Source organism: Camelus ferus, chromosome 29 (assembly GCF_009834535.1).
Source record: "Camelus ferus isolate YT-003-E chromosome 29, BCGSAC_Cfer_1.0, whole genome shotgun sequence".
Classification (NCBI taxonomy): domain Eukaryota; kingdom Metazoa; phylum Chordata; class Mammalia; order Artiodactyla; family Camelidae; genus Camelus; species Camelus ferus.
In genome coordinates, this window is record NC_045724.1 from 17,009,425 (window position 1) to 17,027,931 (window position 18,507).

General features: G+C 34.7%; 1 protein-coding gene and 1 long non-coding RNA gene across 4 annotated transcripts in view; one reads left to right on the forward strand and one right to left on the reverse strand.

The window, feature by feature from the left end:
• Positions 1-18,507, reverse strand: part of MCU (mitochondrial calcium uniporter) — a 199,182-nt gene that overhangs the window by 78,830 nt on the left and 101,845 nt on the right. The gene's annotated exons all lie outside the window — the stretch shown is intronic.
• On the forward strand, positions 375-13,955 carry LOC116660422. Its single transcript, XR_004315925.1, has 3 exons — positions 375-555; positions 3,120-3,121; positions 13,946-13,955. It is a non-coding gene; the product is annotated as an uncharacterized LOC116660422 (long non-coding RNA).

The window sequence follows — 18,507 nt, forward strand, 5'->3', positions numbered from 1 at the left end:
TACCTGGACTATGAATCTTTGGTGAACTTTATATAAAATGTCAGTATGTCATTTTGATGTACAATTCTTTGTCTCGAAAATGTGTATGACTGTGCCTTTGACTTCTAACAGGCAGAAAAATTCTCAGAGCTTTTGAAAGTCCATCTCCCAGGTTATAATCCTCAGTTTGGCTTCAATAAAATTTCTTTTTTCTTCTTAAGTTGTTTGTTAATTGAACTATCATCAATATACCTTAAAACATTTTTAAGAACTGCCAAGCTATTTTCCATAGTAGCTGCAACATTTTACATCCCCACCAGCAATATATGAAGGTTCCAATTTCTCCATATCCTAACATTTGATATTTTCTTTTATTATTATTATTATAGCCAAAGTAGTGGGTGTGAGATGGCATCTCATTATGGTTTTAATTTGTATTTCTCTAATAAACTAATGAAGTTGAGCATCTTTTCATGAGTTTATTGGCCTCCATACATCTCCTTTGCAGAAACGTCTACTCAAGTCCCTTTGCCCATTTTTTAATAAGGTTTTTTTTTAAATTATTAAATTATAAGAGTTTATCTTTAATATATTCTAGATGCAAATCCTTTATCAAAATATGATTTGCAAATATTTTCTTCCATTCTATGGGCTGTTTTTTCACTTTCTTGATGATATAATTTTGCAGCACAGAAGTTTTACATTTTAAGTCCAATTATCTATTTTTTCTTTTGTCATTTGTGCTTTTGCTGTCATATCTAAGATAGTTTAATTCAAGATCATGAAGATTTAGATCTATGCTTCTAAACTTTACTGTTTTAACTCATAAATTTAGGGCTATGATCCACTTTGAGTTAATTTTTCTCTGTGATGTGAGGGTCCAACTTCATTCTTTTCCATTATATATCCAGTTACCCTAGTACCATTTGTTGAACAGACTATTATTTGCCCCACTGAATTGTCTTGGCATCCTTATAAAAAAAAAACCAGTTAACCACAAAGGTAAGGATTTATTTCTGGATTCTCAATTCTATCACATTGGCTATTCTTATGCCAGTTCCACACTGTTTCCATTACTGCTGCTTTGCAGTAAGTTTTGAAATCAAGAAGTGAGTCTTTCAACTCTGTTTTCTCTTTCAGGATTCTTTCAGCTAACCTGGCTTACTTGAATTCCCATATGAATTTTAGGGTTAGTTTGTCAATTTATGCAGGGGAAAAAAGCAGCAGAAATTTTGATAAAGACTGTGATGAAACTGTAGATCAATTTGAGAGTATTGCCATCTTAATATTATCTTCTGATCCATGAACATGGGATATTTTCCCATTTGTTTAGGTTTTCTTTACTTTCATTAAGTTTTCAGTATATAAATCTTGCACTTCCTTCATTAATTCCATAGTTATTTTGATTGCAGAGATACAGTTGAACTGATGTTTATTTAATGGCCCTCACTCTATTTGCTATGGGTGCTCACATACAATTTTCTTCTCTTTAATTTTTATTTTTTCTCCATTATACATCCATATAATTGGAGGCTTTTCTTGTAAATAAACAGCAATCCATGACCTCTAACCTCCACTCCTTCACCCCAACACTCTCATACCTCACCTCTTCCCAATCCCTTTAAGTAATCACTTTGAACTGATGTTTTTGGCATTTTCTATCATATCCCTAAATAACACTTATTCTTAACTTCTTGAATTTTCAGCTTCATGCATCATCTACTGACTTCCTACTAAGGAAAATAAAGTTTAGCTTTCTTTCACATACACACATCCCATTGCCCCCACTCAACTTGTCCTCTCCGGATAGTTATGTCAGGATTTTGTTTTCATTATGTTGACTGTGTAAATGCAGTTACAGCTCAGTCATGTACATACTATGATTACTTTTTCTTTCCTGCACAACTTCAGCTTCCCAAGTTTATAACTTTTTTTGGCTTAGTTTTCTATGTATTTAAATTATTAATTCTATCCTAAATTTTCTACCATTACACAAATCGCTTCTAGATACATTAAAATATATTAGGTACTCTATTTCTTCTGTTTCTTGAAGAAATCTCTCCTGGACCTTTCTGAACCACTGTACTCTGAATTGGTTGCTCTCTAGGCCTGCTGAATAGCTGTCATCTCAAGATGTACATCTATCACCATCCTGAAGATTTCTTTCATCTCTTAAGATCACACTTCCTGCACATCACCTGCTTTTAGGGATACTCCCTTATTTTGGTACAGCACAGTCCCAGTAGCTTCCTGAGAAATTGTGCTTGGAAGGAAAAATGGGAGACCTTAACATGCCTGAAAATGTCTTTAGTTTCCCTTACCCTTATTTCAAAGTTTGGCTAAGCACAGAATCCTAGATTAAAAATTGTTTTCCTTCAAAATTTAGAGGTCATTTCTCCATTTTTTAGTAGACTTCACTGTTGAGAAGCTTGAGCTTTGATTTCTGATCCTTTGTATGAAACCTGTTTTTCCCTTGATTCTGTATTATTTTCTTTTTTTAATCATTATTATGAAATTTCAAAAAGAAGTCCCTTGATATGGATGTCACTATGCTTGGCAACTGATGGATTACTTCAATATAGAAACTTGTATTTCAGTTATGGGGAGTTATCTCTTTTTTTAAATTGAAGTATAGTTGATTTACAATGTTGTGTTAGTTTTCAGTGTACAGCAAAGTGATTCAGTCATATATATTATATATACATATTCTTTTTCATATGGGAAGTTTTCTTGAATTTCTTTCTTTAATGATATTTCCTCTATTTTTTCAGTTCTCTTTCTGGAACTCCTATTACTTGAACATCTTGACCATTGAATCTCTTGGACTGGTCCTCCAATTTTCTTATTCTTGTCTCCCAAGTTCTTGGTCACTTCAAACCTTTTATGGAATACTCTGTTATCATGGTTTTAATTTCTAAAATCGTTTTGATTTTCTGAAAGTTCCTTTTTTGGAGCACCATATATTAGATTCATTACTCTTTTCTCTCTGAGGATTATTACTGATACATTTAAAAATTTTTCTTTCTCCCTACATAAACTCTGTTCCCTTGAAGTCACTGTTTCCTATATGCTTCAGTTCTGTTCATATTAAAACTGTTCCTCAAATGTCTAGTGATCTCTAACTGATTACTCATATTTAGGAGTGGGGAGTGGTGGCCAAAAAGCTGATTGGAAGCTTTATGCAAATAGTGGTCTTCACTGCAAAAGTGATCTGGTTGTGTTATTTTCCTGGGGAAACCCAAATGATCAGTATCTTTAAATCTTTTCTTTCAGATTATGCCAGGTTCTCCAGAGAATAATACCAATCTCGTACTTTGACGGTAAAAGATTGTCTGCCAATGTTCTCAGAGACAAATGAGGGAAGAAGGTTAGAAATATCAATAGTCAATATGTCAATTTCCACTTAATCCTCCTCTTTCAGTACAGTATCCCTGCCCTCGGTATTTAGGGTCCCTCATTCCAGAAAAACCTGTTTCATTCTTTTTAGGGACTATTTTTCAATTTTCTTCCAAGGTAGGGGAAGGGAATCTGGGAGACTAAGTATCACGTAAAGGGATTTTCAATGAACCGTTCAACTAATTTCTCCTGCTCATTCTCATTTCACAAAAGTTTTGGAGGATGTTTTAGGGTAAGCCATGTTCTCAATTTATACCACTACTAATTTAGGATTCAGCTTTTTTAAAGAAGTACTCATTCATCTTCTCTTCAGATTCCTAAATCTAAAATTTTCAGTCTCTTCCATTTCCCTCCCCTTTCCTTTGTCCTTTGCTCCCCTTGTGGATTCATGCCTAAAAAACCAAAACCTTTTGTCATTTTAGTGGAGTTTTGAGAAAGAGGGAAGGTAAATCCATATTCAATGTACCATCTGACTATACTTAACACAGTAGTCCTCCCTTATCTGCAGAGTATGTGTTCCAAGATGTCCAGTGGATGCCTAAAACTGGGGACAGGACTAAATCCAATTATACTACAGTTTTTCCTATACATACATACCTATGATAAAGTTTAATTTATAAGTTAGGCACAGTAAGAGAATATCTGAATTGCCAGCATCACTACTCTTGTGTTTTAGGGCCATTATTAAGTAAAATAATGGTTACTTGAACACAAGCTCTGTGGTACTGAGACAGTCCATCTGATAACCTATATGGCTACTAAACGACTAATAGGTGAGATATACTGGACAAAGGGATGATTTACGTTTGGGGTGGGACAGAGCATGATGGCAAGCACACTACTCAGAACAGCTGCAGTTTAAAACTTATGAATTGTTTATTTCTGGAATCTCCCTTTAATTTATTCCAACGACAGTTGACCAGGGTAACTGAAATTTCAGAAAGCAAAACTGCAGATAAGGGAGGCTGCTGTAAAAGAAAGTTAAGAAAGTAGATTCTAAGAGTTCTCATCACAAAGAGAAATTTTTTTCTCCTTTTCTTTTTATTGTATCTAAATGAAATGATGGATGTTAACTGAACCTATTTTGGTAATCACTTCACAATAAATGTAAATCAAACTGTACATCATACTGTACACCTCAGATTTACACAGTGATGCATGTCAATTATTTCTCAATAAAACTAGAAAAAAAATCTACCATTGTTAACTGAAAGCACTCACATTTATTTAAACCATATTCGAAATACAGTACTAAGATCAAGAGGCAGATCAAGCTCCAGAATTCCAAAAAGCTGTCTCAGTGATAAAAGAAACAAAGTTAAGTTACACTATCTACTATACTTTCCCGTAGCCTTTAAAATTTTTCACAAGGCCAAAAGGAAAAAGTACAATATTCTAAAAACCATCAGGTGTTGATGGCCAATGGCAGCTGGAAGGTGAACTTCAAGATTTTCTGATGTTTGTACTTTTGTTGTTGTTTTAAAGAATGCTAAGAGTAATGGAGGTGCGGAGCCATAGGGATGGACTTGAGGAGAAGCAAATCATTTCTATTCAAAAATTATTTTTCTAAATGTTTCCCACTGGGTACCATTTCTTTACTGTCCTTTAACTTCCATCAAGAAAATCTATTTTGTCCCACCCCTCAGGTGCTTTTTGGAGGCAGGGCTTGTTGGTTCTCCATTGTGCTGAGGCTGCTGGCTTTTGCTTTATTCCTGGTCTCAATGACTCTGCTGGCAGAGTCCTTGCTGGTGGCCAGATTCCCAGACCCTGGACTGCTACATTCCATATATAGGAATTTTACTCCCTGGAGCTGTGCAGCTCAGAGCTTGAAGGACTGTATGAGTTGGTCCTTCCCAGAAATAAGCAGCTAAATAAACATTTATTATTTTGGAGTTTAAAGTATGTCATCACTGACGTTTCAAAAATAGACTTGCATCATTTTGTCACTGTCTATTCTATTTATTTTCTCTCTGATGATAGGTTTTAAAATGTGAATACCAAGTAAATATATAAAGATATATGAAATATTAAAAAAAAATAAGTATTTTCTACTTTTGGAGGTCCTTACGGACTTGATCTTCTTCTAGAACTCTGCTGATGAATTATTCATTTGGGAGAAAATTTTGACTCTCAAAAGAATGACAAAATCAACAGTGAAACAAATACCAAGAATTTTAAAAGCGTTGAGATCGATATGAAACCATCTAAAGCCTCTGAACCTTACCTGGAAGAACTGCCACCTCTGAATTAGTTATATGTATTTTATTACAGTTGGTACAGAAGTCCACAATTTGATGGAACCATCTAGTCTTGGAGCTTTGGGACCCTAGAATAGCCAGGAGACCCAGTCCCCCAGATGAGACTAGCTTCATCTTTTACTCTAAAAAGGCTCTCAGGGTCCTTCTGTCATAGAAATTCACATGAAATAAATGCACTTAGCTTCAATTAGTGTACTAGTACTAGCCTATCTTGGTACCTACCTGATTCAAATAATGTTAATGATGAACCTACTGATGATTTAGTACCAACTATTTTGGATAAAGCTCATAAATATAATCTGAAGCAGAAAAGAAAGGAATGAAATGTTCTTTTGTGAAGATAATACACAAGGTAGTGAAGACTTACACACTAAATTTCTTACGTGTCAAAGTGCTGTTAAATAACCATGTGAATTTAAGTATCTATAAGTAGTTAAAAAAATAAACTGCTCCTCAGGAAGAAAGAAAGGGAGGAAGGACAGAAGGAAGGAATCTATTTTAACTAGTGAATAAGTAAAACCATAATATATCACTTTTGAAAATTTCTTAATACCTATACTACAGTGACTCTTCACCACGCATGGACAATTCCATGCTGGAACAGTATTATTTCTAAGAAAGTAAACCTAGGAGTGCATGGAACAAGGAAAATCTGGGGTCATTTTCCCTCAGGACTTGGGCTTCTATCTCTAACATAAATCAAACATCTAGCCTCAAAGTTATAAAAGACAAATGAGTAAAGAATGGAGGGAGGATTACAGGACTCCCTTATAACATGTGCCCAACTTTGACTGTTACTTCTCTCAAAGCACCTTGTCTACCACATCTGGCATGTGACTGTCAGGTAACACATGCTGGTCTACATACTGACTACACAAAACTTGCATGCCATGAAGAACTGGGAGTACAAGCAGCCCAACAGATTTTCTTCTCATAAACAAGTTTGAAAGCATGAATAAAATCACAGTATTGCTCAAGTAAAACAATTCTTGTTTCACTAGAACACCATACTGAGAGGCAAGAGAAAATTCTTCCCCTGCGCCACTCACCAAATTAGGAATTCATAGAGAAGAATATTTTCCCCACAAACCTGCTCTCTCTCTCTTGTATTCCTTCTCTCAGAAAATGGTACTATCAGGCACTACAAACTTGGCCATCATTCTTAACTCTTTCCTCCCACCTTCCTTCCTTCAGCCACCAAAATCTGTGGGTTCTAGCTCTTAAATAGCTGTTAAACCCATCTGTTCCTATATCTCCAAGTCTGGACTGCACCAATCCAGTTCTCCTTGTTCTCCTTTCTATCCTCCACAATATAACCAAAATTGTCTTCCTAAAATGCTAATCTTTTCATGTCACTCTCTTGCTTAAAACCCGTTACATTAGCTTTAAGAATTTTTAAAAATGTAAATACTTAAGGATAGAAACAAAAGCAATAACAAATTTCCAAGAGTCAGGTGTCATGAGTATATACTTGGGAAAAGGCCAAAAGAAAACATATAGATTGAACAGCAGTGGAGCCAGGCTGTGATTAAAACCAATTATAAAATTAAAAGTGGCATAGACAAGGGATTAATTGTCAAAAAATACAAAACAGCTTATATAGCTCAATATCAAAAAATAAACAACCCAATGAAAAATGGGTAGAAGACCTAAACAGACCTTTCTCAAAAGACATAAAGATGGCCAACAGGCACATAAAAAAATGCTCAACATCACTAATTATTAGAGAAATGCAAATCAAAACTACAATGAGATATCACCTCACACCAGTCAGAATGGCCATCATCAAAAAGTCTACAAATAATAAATGCTGGAGAGGGTGTGGAGAAAGGGAACCTTCCTACACTGCTGGGATATAAATTGGTGTAGCCACTATGGAGAACAGTATGAAAGTTCCTTAAAAAACTGACAATAGAATTACCATATCATCCAGCAATCCCACTCTTGGGCATATATTTGGAAAAGACAAAAAGTCTAATTCAAAAAGATATGTGTATATGCACCACAATGTTCATAGCAGCACTATTTACAATATCCAAGACATGGAAGCAACCTAAATGCCCACTGACAGATGAATGGATAAAACACATGTGGTATATATATGTGTGGTATACACACACACACACCTGTACACACAGTGGAATATTATTCACCCATAAAAAAGAATGAAGTAATGCCATTTGCAGCAACATGGATGGGCCCAGAGATTATTATACTAAGTGAAGTAAGTCAGACAAAGGAAGACAAATATTATATGATATCACTTGTATGCGGAATCTAAAAAATGATACAAATGAACTTATAGACTCACAAACATAGAAAACAAACTTATGTTTACCAAAGGGGAAAGTGTGGTAGGGAGGGATAAAGTAGGAGTTTCGGGATTAACAGAAACACACTACTATGTATAAAACAGATAAACAACAACGACCTACTATATAGCATGGGAATCTATATTCAATACCTTGTAATAACCTATAATGAAAAAGAGTTTGAAAAAGAAAAAATATATGTATATATCTCTGAATTACTTTGCTGTACATCTGAAACTAACACAACATTGTAAATCAAAATTGTAACAAAAAAAATTTTTTTTAACTTATGTAAGAAAAAACTAAAGATGGCATTAAAAACTTCAAAAAAATGAGTAAACTTCACTGTGGCACATTAAATTTAAAATATTACTTCACACAATAACTTATACTAGATTTTTCAATTCAATAAATATTTAACAGAGTTACTACTAAACGGAAGACTGGATTATCCACTTATTTCCAATAAGCCTCCATTCCAAAGACTTGTTACAATTCCCCCAGAGCCCACCCACAAGACGGTATCTTTTCTGACTTCATTTAAAAATAGTTACAAAGTATTTATGGATGGAATAATATGATGTCTGAGATGAATTCAAAATAATTATGAGAAGGGAGCTAGCGAGGGAAGGGAAAGTTGTAACAAGACTGGCAAAATACTCATAGGCTGAAGCTGACTAATAGGTACACTGGGATTCATTGGTTAATTATACTACTCTCCTTACTCTGTGTAATTGTGAAAATTTTCTATAATAAGGAGTAAAACAAACCAAAAAAGAAAAATAATAAGCAAGAGTGACCCTACTGCTGAAACATGCTTTTTTTTTATTTGAAATGTTTCATACAGGATAGGTAGGTAGACTTCCATATTTCAGGCATCGCTCTGATATGATTTTGAACCACAACTGGAAAAGTTATTTTTTCAAATTCAATTGTGTAAAGACTTATACCAAAAATCAGAGAAAGTATAAGACAAGTATCAAATAAAGTTTATTTTCTTAGATAAGAGATTTTGCAACTGAGATATAGAAACCATACTTGCTTTAAGAGAACTTGAGTAGCACCATACTTCCATTCCTTTAATATAATAATATAAAATAGAAAAAATTTCTTAAAGTTAGTACCTATTTCACAAATACTTGAACTGAAATAGTCCTAGTCAATATTATAGGATAGACTGTAGGGCATTTTGTACTTACAATAATGACGTTTTTATAATGGGATCATGCTGTTCTTTTTATCTCTAAAACTACCCTTGGCATTGGTTATAATGCCCCAGATCAAGGTTTCTTAACTTTGGCACTACTGACATTTTGGGCCAGATAATTCTTTGTTGTCGGGGGCTATCCTGTGCTGTATGTTCAAAAGCATCTCTGGCCTCTAGCCACTGATGCCAGTAGCTCTGCCACCCCCAACCAGTTTTTGATAACCAAAAATAATGTCTCCAAACATTGTCAAGTATCTCTTGGTGTGGGGGAGGCAAAATCACCTCTTACTGAGAACCACTGCCCTACAGCAATTAGTATGATTTTTTTAGTTGCTTATTTTAAAAATACCTTGGCTTCATAAATGTACTTTCCTAATCTAAGACAATGAGATACCCTGGAATGTGTGTATATATTGCTATCATTACTTACAGGAACGGCTTCCTAGTCGCAGAATCATAGAAGCATCTTAATGATCTAGTTTGACGTTCTCAACATGGACCACAGCCCAGATCTGTGGCTGTATATTCAAGAGTTGAGGAATTCTCTATAAGAAGTTTTAAATTTTCTGCCCTTACCACTGATAATCTTTGAAAATGTGGATCATCTGAATGAACACTTTGTCATTAAGCATTGTCAGGATATTTGTGAGCCCACATTTGTGTTTATCAACACAGGAAGTCATCCATCACTATCCTAGGCTAATGGGAAAAGCAGAGAGGCAGGCAATACAGTTGAGCCAGTGAAGGAAAAATGATACCATGATGCACTAAATCAAAGATTTATAACAGTTTTAATAAAAACAACATGTTAGGAGAATTAAATTATCATCTTATACACTGTAGTCTAGTTAGCTTAATGCAAAAGAACATGCAGGGTAGCAAGGAATAACATATTCACATTGGAAGCAGTATTTCAGTTTCAGCAAACCAACTGTCATTCATTATGTTGATGTTGTTAATATGTTGGTTTTGGTCTTGTTTGCACTTCACTTGTTTTGGTTTTGTAGCTCTACATGAATGTAGCAGAGGGAACTTCTATTTAGCTTTATGTCTGCCCGCAGTAAAGTTGAGTATATAATTAAAAACCACAATATAGTTTAAATCAACAGCTGGAATATTTGTTCCTTTTAAAGGATCTGCACAGTACTCAAATTTGAAACTAATCTAGTCCAATGCCTTCATTACTCAGAAGAAACTATAGTCCAGTGGTATGAGTAACTTGTCCAAAATCACACACTTAATCAATGGCAAAGAAAGCATTACAACTTCAGGCCATCTCATGTACCAGCTGTTATTGTTTATTTCTTGCATCTCGTATAAACACCATACTTAAGTAAATACAATTGGAAGTTTTTTCTTTTCACATACCATATTCTAAATTGAACTTATAAACAGTGAAATAACTCAGTATTAGAGATACAGTGTAACAGCGGAGCAGTACATTGTTTTACATGTGTCTGCCCACAAAATAAGACTGGGCTAATCATTCTATTAAAACATAGAAAATAGTTGCTCTTGATCATGAGAGGCCCCAAGATTCAACTCTCCAATCCCACACCTCCTAAGTCTTCGTGACACTTAAGAAGTTGCTTAAATGTTGCATTTTTTGGTATGACTGTGAAACATTTAAAACAAGTTTTCTAGCAGTAAGGAATTCGTTACATTACCAATAGTATGTTCATATAAGAGAATACTTGAGTAAATTAGGTCATATAAAGCATTTAACACAAAGTTTGCTATATTTATTCAGCGATACATATGTCAAACTTTGTGTTAAATGTTTTATATGACCTAATTGCATCTTCACAACAATCCTATAATCTTTCTCCATTTTACAAAAAAGGTTTATCTGCCAAGTCATGTAAATGTTAAGCCAAAAAGTTCCAAATCAAAAGTCTGCCAGAAATTGACACAACACTGTAAACTGACTGTACTTCAACTAACTAAATAACTGAAATTTTTAAAAAGCCCAAAAAACAAACAAAAAAGTGTGATTCCAAATTCTGAACTTAAGCTTCATGAAAAACTGCTATGTATTAAGATTCTGGTGTGTCACATGAAAAGATAATGTAATGCTATGTGATAAAACAGTTTAGAAGTAACATATACAGGAAAAGTCGGGAAGGTCTATACCAAACTGTTAAAGGTGAATATATTACTAGATCTTATTTTCACATATTTCTATTTTCTAATTTATCTGCAGTGAATAAACATCATTTGCTAAACAACAAACAGAATTCTTAATGATAAAAATCAAACAAGCTACAGACAGGCTGGGCAATCTAGTCATTCAGGGCAGTCTTAGCAACAAGTCCCCCATGCTGTAGTTATAAGCACTTAGGCTCCAAAGAGCTTAAAAATAAAAAATGTTCTTCTCCCTGTTTCTTACATTGGGTAGTCTCAGCAAGGATTTACTTATAAGTAAGCAAAAAGAAGAAAAGTGTAAGTCATTTTATAAACTTTTTCTCATATCAATGTTGAACATATTTCATGTGATAGTTTTTGAATACATGGTAGTTTTCATCAAGCTTTCCAATGACATAATTCGAGAATTAGCAGGAAATTTAACAACCACATTAAACAGTAATCAGTTTCCAAAAAATACTGTATTTGTAAAACTTATTAGCTAATCATGTAAAGGGAATATTCCTTTCACTGTGCTTTTAAAATCTGTTTACTTCCAAAAGAAGCCTATGTTTCTTCAAAACAGAAGAGTCTTAGATAAACCTGTGATGATAGAAATAATTACCCTTCAATAGTTAATTTTAAGTCTTGGTTTTGAGGCAGCTAGGTAAGCAATCATACTGATAACAGAGGACAAAAAGATAGGCAATGATTAGGTCATGTAAAATAGCTACAGGATTATTGTGTGAATTTAATTAAACCTTTCTGCTCTGATCTACTTTTCATTTCACTTTTAGAAACAGAAAAAAGCTGCTATTAGACAATGTTAGCACTGTCTAACTGCTAGGATATAAAACTACGCAGATGCCTAAAACTTAAAAGTCAGCCAAGTTTTCCCTGAAACAAAAATCAAAGTTACTCAGAAAATACAAATATTAGCACTAGAGTGCCTTCACCACACAGTTACAATAAATCAGGTCTTCCTTGCTTTACTAGTTTCCTATTGTCTCTGTAACAAATCTACACATTTAGTGATTTAAAACAACACATATTTATTCTCTCACAGTTCTGGATGTAACTGAGAACAAGTCTTGCTGGGCTAAACAAAGTCAAGGCTTCAGCAGAGGTAGTTCCCTCTAGAGGCGTTGAGATAAGAATGCATCCTTACCTTTTTTGCTTCTGGAGGCCTCCTGCCTTCCTTGGCTCATGACCCCTTCCTCACATCACTCCAAGCTCTTGCTTCCGTCATCACATCTCCTAATATTAACTTCCATCTCCTCTTTCCCTATTAGAAGGACCCTGGAGATTATATCAGATCCAACTATATATAAAAAATAATCTCCCCAAAGAGTTCAAGAGTAGCAAAGATGTGTGACTCAGCAGTGAGGTATGTTAACTACATCACTATCAAGTCTCCGGAACTAATGAAACTAAGTACTTCACTTTCTTCTAGATCATGGCCTAAAGTCTTTTCCTATTTGATAAAAAGAAACAGCAATAAAATGCAACCTCATGGGCTAATGTTATGAGCTAATCACACATACCCTGGATCCCAAAAATACTGCATTGCATTCCACATCCAATAAGGCCCAAGCACAAACAGTGATATATTTTCAGCTGAATAGGCATAATGGGAAACAGTGAACAATACACCCTCTGTGTTTGCTGCATGTTCTTCACTAGCTTGTAACATATATAGCATAAAAACCCTATTTTAAAAAAATTATTGCAACTTTTCCTATTTTAAACTATCCCAATATTACTACACTTTTGTATGAGTGTTAGATAAAGAAATTAATAGAGCATTATTATACACCTTACATATAGGTTTTATTATCTAAATTTGTAAATATGTTATAAGAAACTTTACTTTCAATCCATCTTCCCTTAAGCTAGCTACAGTTGAATTAGTGCTAAGACATGGCTTAAACTGAACGTGAATCCTCTGTGGCACCCCTGTGGCAACTACCTGCTATCCAGAGAAGGGGATACTATGAATTGAATAAGACTTCTTTAATCCTAGGATTTTAAAAGGCTCTCAGCAATATGCAAACTTTCCTAAATTAAATTAGGGAGAATTTACTTCTGTTCTTAACTGATAACTTACACCAGGTACACCAAAAAATTCTTACCACAAAACATGGAGAAATGCTGGATAAGAATATAACAAATGTCCTTTAAAATGCATAGTTGAGCACACAAGAAAATAAGAATCATCCCCATGGGTCTAAAAATGAATTGAGAAATGAAAACAGGAAACCTGGGGGAAGTTCCCTGGTCTGAGTAATCTACAAGCTTGAGTTGTGACATGTACCAGGCTGGACTACATCAAATTAAAAACTGCATCAAAGGACAAAATCAACAAAGTAAAAAGGCAGCCTATGGAGTTGAAGAAAATATTTGCAAATCATATATCTGATAAGGGGTTAATATCCAGAACTCCTACACTCAATAACAACCACAGCAACAACAAAACAAACAAGTCAATTAAAAAACAGGCAAAGGACTTGAACATTTTGCTGAAGAAGATATACAAATGCCCAAAAAGCAGATGAAAAGATGCTGAATTTCACTAATCGTTAGGGAAACGCAAATCAAAGCCACAATATCACCTCACACCCATTAGGATGGCTTCTATTAACAAAACAGAAATAATAAACATTGGCAAGGATGGGAAGAAATTAGAACCCTTGTGTATTGTTGATGGGACTGTAAAATGGTGCAGTTGCTATGGCAAACATCATATGGTTCCTCAAAAAACAGAACTACCATGTGATCCAGCAATCCCACTTCTGGGTATATATCCAAAAGAAATAAAAACTCAAAGAGATATTTGTACACCCATTTTCATAGTAGAATTAATCGCAACAGTCAAAAGATGGAAACAACCTAAGTTTCTGTCACAGATAAATGGATAAACAAAGAAAGTAGTACATACGTACAATGGAATATTGTTCAGTCTTAAAAAGGAAAGAAATTCTAACATATGCTACAACATGGATGAATCTGGAGGACATGAATCTGAGTAAAATAAGCCAGTCAACAAAAGACAAATACTGTATTATTCCACTTAAATGCAGTATGTAAAGAAGTCAAATTCATATGTATAGAAAGTAGAATGATGGTTGGTGGGGGCCAGCAGGAGGGAGGAATACGAATTTGTTTAATAGGTATAAAGTTTCAGTTTTGCAAGACGAAAAATTTAAAGAATTTTGGATATTGGTTGCACAATGATGTAAATATACTTAACACTAGTGAGTTGTACATGTAAAAATATAAAGATGATAAATTTTCTTTTATGTGTATATCACAATAATGACCAAAAAAAAAAAAAAAAAAAAAAAACCACCCACCAGGGGGCTGGAGATACAAATTTGAGCTATTAAAAGATACGGTTACAACTAAGATCTATAAAGCATAGTTGTTTAAGATAAAGACCAAAAAAAGAATTTGAAAAACTTGAAGTCTGTAAAAATTATAGGCATATTGGAACAAGTACTTAATACAATCTCTAGAAATGAAAAGTAGTAACTAAAATTTAAAATTCAAGTTTCAAATAGCCCGCAAGCCATAAAGATGGAAAAAAAATCAGTAAATCAGAAGTCAAGTATAGAAAAATCATCCGTGATGCAGCAGAAAGCAAGCAGAATGGTAGTTACCAGGGGCTGGGGTAAGAGCAATGGGAAGTTACTATCAGATGGTTACCGAGTTCCCGTTTGGGGTAATGAAAAAGTTCTGGAGATAGTGGTGATGGCTGCATAACTATGTGAAAGTGTTTAATGCCACTGAACTACTTAAAAATGGTACATTTTGCTATGTGTATTTTACCACAATAAAAAGAAACCCTGGGGGAAAATATGTAAGACTAATGTGACTAACACTACATGTCTTAACAAAATGGAATATCATCAAAAGGCTGAGCTGAAGTAATCTAGTAATCAATCTAAAATTCTCTATGCAACTGATCATTAAAGGATAAAGGACAACGAAAACATTTTCACAAAAACAAAGAATAAGAGAGCTTACTATAAACATACCCTAAGAGAAAAAACTACTAAAGGATGCACTTAAAAAAAAGAAGATTGAAGGGGGTGGGTACATCTCAGTGGTAGAGGGCATGCCTAGCATGCACAAGGTCCAGGGTTCAATCCTCAGTACCTGCATTTGAAATAAATGAATAAACTTAATTACTTGCCCCCACCTTAAAAAAAAAAAAAAAAAAAAGAAGATTGAACCAAAAGGAAGGGAATGGTGAACAAAGATACTGGCAAAGATCAGGGTAAATCTAAAACAGGATTACATTAAAAACTAGTAATAATAACAATTAATATGTAAGAATAAAAAGTGGGAATTAAAACTAGATAAAAAGAACATTTTGTATAATAGGGAATTGTGGGAGTAAAAGTATACTAAGGTTTCTGGACTATATGAACGAAAGGTAGAGATATTGATTAGCTTTAGACTTTAAGTCAGGAATGCATGTTAAAATTGTAAGGGTAAATGTTAACAGAATATGTAAATAATGTACACCTTCTAAGCCCATGGAGGGGAAAACAAACATAAAGAAGGCATTTTCAGAAGAAAAAGCAAGAAAGAAGAAAAAATCATAGAAAAAGTAGGGTAATTAGAAAGCACAAAATAAATACAAATGGAGACAACTTCTAGAATGCCAAGTAGAGTTCTATGGACCATCTTCCCAGCAAAACGACTATAACTGGTGAAAATTAAAACCACCACCACCACCATTTAAAATCTCTGGAAATGAGAAAGATATCCTAAGTATCTTAAAGATACTTAGCAAATGAAGAGACATTTATTCAAGAAAACCTACTAGATGTCTGTAAGAATAGCAGAAGTCTGGCATTTGAGCCACAACCTCCCACCCCTCCCTAAGTTCAGCATGATGAAGTTCTACTCCATGTGAGAGCAACCAAGAATGCAGGGCTTCCTCTACTCCCAACTCCCAGTTAAGGGCCATGATATCTGCCTAGGATAGGGAGTCCACCTGCATTTCTTATACTTCCACATCTGTGTTGCAGAAGCTCTGTAACAGACAAGAACAGCTCAGAGGTCCGGGTTTCCCTGCTTCCACCCCGGCCGCTCCCCACCCCCCACTGCCCTCTTCTCATAGGACAGAAATTCTCCCACAGCAGACAAGCTAAGAACACTGAGATCCTAAATGCCCTTGCCCCAGCTTGCTCATAAGGTGAAGTTTCCACAACAGAAGAAGCCCAGAAAACTAAGCAGTAGTGTCATTCCAAGAGAAAGGGCCACTACTCTCACTCCCAGCTCCAGGGCAGTGGCAGAGGCTTAGTCCAGGCAGAGGACATAGGAGAGAAAGTGCTAAAGTGATCCCCAAGGGAAATGATTTTATTTGAAACACAGTGTGGGAAAGTTCAAGCCTGAGGGCACTATAGAAGATAAGAGAGATGTGGTAGTAAGCAATTAAGAAATTGGTAGCTCTCTGAGAGTAACAAGACAGCCATAGAATAGCTAGAATTTTACCAGGGAGAACCAAAGAAAGAGATAGCTAGGAAGAGTCCTCCTGGGTTCAAAACAAAGGCTGGCTGCAAAACTACCCCTGCAATGAGGCCCAAAGCTACAGAGGCAGACAGCTTAACAGAGAAAAGAGACAGCCACAGAGCCCTGCTAAAACCACCGTCTTCCTAGGATGATTCTGTGCACGCCAAAGACTCTGACTTCTGAGGAACAATATCAGAAGCTACTCACTACAGGGAAAATACACTTCACTAAAATGGTCCAGCCAAGTCACTAAACAAGCAAATAACATCCAAGTCGATGAGTGTGTGGGAAGTGGGGGTGGAATCAACATCCTCAGTTATTACAATGTTATCTAAAACGTTCAGTTTTTGACAAAAAAAAATTATGAGACACTCAAAGAAACATAAAAGCATGATCCTTACACAGGAAAAAGAGCAAGCAACAGAAATTGCCTTTGAAAGAGTTCAATTGTTGGACTTAGCAGGCAAAGACTTCAAAACAACCACTGCAAATATGTTCAAAGAAAGAAAACAACGCTTTAGAAAGTAAAGGAAGTTATGATAATTTCTCATCAAATAGAGATGTAAGATATAGAAATTATTTTAAAGAGTGGAAATTCAGGAGTTGAGAAGTACAATAACTGAGAAGAAAAATTCATTACAGGGACTGTACAGTAAATATGAATTAGCAGAAGAATCAGGAAACTTAAAGATGGATAAACAGTATGCAATTTGAGAAACAGTGAGAAAAAAGATTGAACACATATGAAGAGTCTCAGAGAAAAGTGGAAAGCCATAAAGCACAGCAACGTGTATAATGAGAGTAGGGAAGAAAACCTTATTCATAGAAGTAGAGAAAGGAAGAGAAAAGATATTCAAATAAATAATGGTTAGAAACTTCCCAAATTTGATTAAAACAATCTACATTTCCAAGAAGCTCAACAAACTCCATGCAGGAAAACACAAAGAGGTATCATACATATACGAGACATAGCATAGTAAAAATGTTCAAAGCAAAAAGAGAAAAACAACTTCTCACTCACAAAGAAATCCCCAAAAGATTAACAATAGAATTCTCATCAGAAATAAAGAAGGTTAGAAGGCAGTAGGAGGACATTTGCAAAGTGCTGAAACCCAAAAAAACCTGTCAACCAAGAATCTTATATTCAGTAAATCCATCTTCCAAAATAAGAAAGATAAAGATATTCCCAGATAAACAAAAACTGAAAAAATTCACTGCTAGCAGATCTGCCTTACAAGAAATAGTAAAGGAAATTATTCAGGCTGAAAGCACATGATCCCCGAAATAATTCAAATCCACATTAAAAAAAAAAATCAAAGAGCTTCAGTAAACATAATTTTGTAGTTATAAAATATAGTGTGTGTATTTCTTCACCTCTCTTAACTATTTAAAAAGCAACTGTATAAAACAAAATGTATATAACCTGAAACTAACATTGTAAATCAACTACACGTCAATAAAAATTTTTTAAAAAGAGGAAGAGAGGCACTCAAGTTATATTAAGAATTGGCATTCAAACAAATAAGATGTAATTACACAAAGAAATGAATAGGAGGTGAAAGGCAGAATGTACAAAAATTCTCACACTTGGTTGGAAACCAAGAACAAAACCAAAAATAGTGATTTTGAATGAAGAATGAGAAGAGGATGAGGAACTTTGGCTTCTCCTGTTGGTATCTCATGACTCTGGAAGAAGTGAGATTGTATC